Source organism: Dasypus novemcinctus, chromosome 2 (assembly GCF_030445035.2).
Source record: "Dasypus novemcinctus isolate mDasNov1 chromosome 2, mDasNov1.1.hap2, whole genome shotgun sequence".
Classification (NCBI taxonomy): Eukaryota; Metazoa; Chordata; class Mammalia; order Cingulata; family Dasypodidae; genus Dasypus; species Dasypus novemcinctus.
This window is the reverse complement of record NC_080674.1, coordinates 50,201,413-50,204,778: the sequence shown is the minus strand read 5'-3', so window position 1 is coordinate 50,204,778 and position 3,366 is coordinate 50,201,413. Positions and strand designations below refer to the sequence as shown.

Here is a 3,366-nt window from a genome sequence, read left to right as displayed (position 1 = left end):
AAATTTAAAATACAGTGGAATCATATAACAACAGATTTGAGGAGGCAGAAGAAAGAAGAAAGGACTGGTGAGCTTGAAGAAATGACTTCTGAAAGCAAATACACAAAAGTATAGATGAAGAAAAGAATGGAAAAAATTGAACAAGGTTTCAGGAAACTAAACAACAGCAAAAAATGTGCAAACATATATGTCACAGTTGTTCCAGAAGAAGAGAAAGAAAAAGGGGCAGAAGGAATGTTTGAAGAAATAATGGTAGAAAATTTCCCAACTCTATTGAAAGACATAGATTTCCATGTTCAAGAAGCACAGTGTACTACCATCCGCATAAATCTAAAAGACCAACTCCAAGATACATATTAATCAGAATGTCAAATGCCAAAGACAAAGAGAATTCTGAGAGCAGCAAAAGAAAAGCAATGCATAACATATAACCCAATAAAATTTAAGTGCCAATTTCTCATTAGAAACCATAGAGGCAAGAAAACAGTGGTTATGATATATTTAAAATACTACAAAACAAAAACTTCCAGCCAAGAATCTTATATCTGGCAAGATTGTATTTCAAAAATGAGGGAGAGGTTAGAATATTCACAGTTAAACAGAAACTCTAAGAATTTGTTACCGAGAGACTGGCTTTGTGGGAAATACTAAAGGATTTGATACAGTCTGAAAAGAAAAGACAGAAGAGAGGCTTGGAAGACAATCTAGAAATGAAGATTATATTAGTAATAGTTACCAAAAGTCTCAAAAGAGTGGTGAAAACAAAATGTGACAGATAAAACCAAAGGTCAAAATGGGTGAGATAAGAACTTCTTTTACAGTAATAACATTGAATATTGATGGATTAAACTCTCCAATCAAAAGACATAAAGAGGCAAAATGGATTAGAAAATATGAGACACCTATAGGCTGTCTGCAAGAGCCTCACCTTAGACCCAAGAATACAAATAGATGAAAGTGAAAGACTGGAAAAAATATATCCCACACATGCAGTAACCAATAAATAAATCCAGAGTAGCTATACTTATATCAGATGAAATAGGCATTAAAAGACACTAGTAATGTGCAATCTGGGGAGGAAGTCGGGGGAAAGATCAATTTACAAAAGCAAACAAAAAAAATCAAATATTTAGGAATAAACTTAACCAATGATGTGAAGCACTTAATATTCAGAAAACTACAATGCATTGTTAAAAGAAATTTTAAAAAGACTTAAATTATTATTAGATGAACATTCCAAGCTCATGGATTGGAAGGCTAAATGTCACTGAGATGTCAATTCTACCCAATTGATATACAGATTCAATTAAATCCTGATAAAAATTCCACCAGCATTTTAAAAATAAATGGAAAAACACAATTTTCAAATTTATTTGGAGGGGTAAAGGATCCCAAATGGCCAGAATATCTTACAAAGGAAAAGTAAAGTCTGAGGACTCTCACTTCTGAACTTTAAATCATATACATACCTACAGTGGTAAGAACAGCATAGTACTGGCATAAACAGACACATAAAACAATGGAGCCGAATTGATGGTTCAGAAACAGACTCTTACATTTATGGTCAAGTGATTTTTGACCAGCCTGTCAAACCCACCTAGCTCAGGCAGAACAGTATATTTGAAAAATGGTGCTGAGAGAACTGGATATCCATAGCCAAAAGGAAGAAAGATGACACCTATCCCACACCTTATACAAAAGTTAACTCAAAATGGATCAAAGACCTAAATATAAAAACTAGAACCATAAAGCTCCTAGGAGGAAATGTAGGAAAAAATCTTCAAGACCTGGTGGTAGGTGGTATATTCTTGAAGGAGATAAGAGGAGGACTAAGACAGACCAGTGATGCTTAATGTATGTACAAGTTTTAATTAACTTTACCACAAGAGTGTAGAAATGTATAGAGTTGATGGTAACAAATTATAATGAGTAACAGCTGGTTTGTAAACGGGAATGTGGTGGGTAGTCTAGGGATGGAAATGTCAGTTGAAAGAAAGCTAGAGAATAATCTAGGGACTGAATAACACAGTAAACCTAGAGATGGATGAGAATTGTGATTGATGATACAGATGCAAGAGTGTCCTTTGTGACATTCTTGTTAAGAGGTCAATTCGACCTGTTTTAGTTTGCTAAAAGCTCCTGGGGGCACCTGCTCCTTCCCCTTCCCCCACCTGCTGGCCACTGGAGCTGCCCCTGAAGCTCTGCAGTATGACATGGAGGAGAATGTTTACCAAGCTTATGATAACCTGTCCCTCCTCATTATCCGCTCCTTCGTCTTCTGGATCACGGCAGTGATCCTGCTGGCTATTGGAGTCTGGGGCAAACTCATTTTGGGCTCCCTCATTGCCAAGTACTCCACCAGTGCTCTTTGCATGGTCGCTGGAACAGGCACTATCATCGTTTTTGGCCTGTTTGGATGCTTTGATACGTGCCGTGGCAGCCTATGGATGCTGAAATAGTATGCCATTCTTTTGACCCTGGTGTTCTTGACTGAACTCATAGCTGGCATTTCAGGGTTTGTGTTTCATCATGAAAGCAAGGAAAACTTCATGAGGACTTACACGGATGTCATGCAGAATTACAACGGGAGCGATGAAAGGATCTGGCGGTGGATCATGTGAAACGCAGCCTGAGTCGCTGCGGGGTGCAGAACTACACCAGCTGAAGTACCAGCCCCTACTTTATGAAGCATGGCATCCCTGCTAGTTGCCACATGAAGGAAACCTATCGTAATCCCCAGGACCTTCACAACCTGTGTCTGCCACCAAAATTAACTAAAAGGGTTGTTAATGGTTTGGTGACCAGTTTCATGGAGACTAACATGGGAATCATTGCTGGTTTGGCATTTGTTTGGAATCTCATTCTCCCAGTTGATTGGCATGCTGTTCGGGTTTATCATGACCAACCAATATGAGATGGTGTAAGAAATCTTTCAAGAATGACAGAATAAGAGGTCTGCTTTAAAAAGGAAATTCAGCAATCTTTGAAAGACTACCAAGGAAAGTTAGAGCAGAATACATAATATACCCATGCACCCACGCCCCTACTTCCCACACTCCCAGCATGCAGCCAACACTCCCACATAATCTCTGCTCCACCTTTCAATCTGCATAATGTGTAGCATTCCATTTTTGTGCCACAAAGTGTAACCAGGTCCCCCTGCAGGTAGTCCTGTTGGATCCTATACCTGAGGCCCTGTGTAGGCCAGCTATGTCCATCTGTACTTGGTTTAACTGCAGCTAATCATAGATGGCCAGTCATTATACCATCACGGGCACTATTGGACCTTGAATGTAGTATAGGGAATTCCTGTTAGCCTTTTGCCATGATCAATAAATGCCACACACCTTTATGTAATAGATAAGC

General features: G+C 38.8%; 1 pseudogene; it reads left to right on the top strand.

The window, feature by feature from the left end:
• Positions 1-2,208: 2,208 nt before the first annotated feature.
• Positions 2,209-2,924, top strand: LOC101421793 (tetraspanin-7 pseudogene; annotated as a pseudogene).
• Positions 2,925-3,366: the final 442 nt, after the last annotated feature.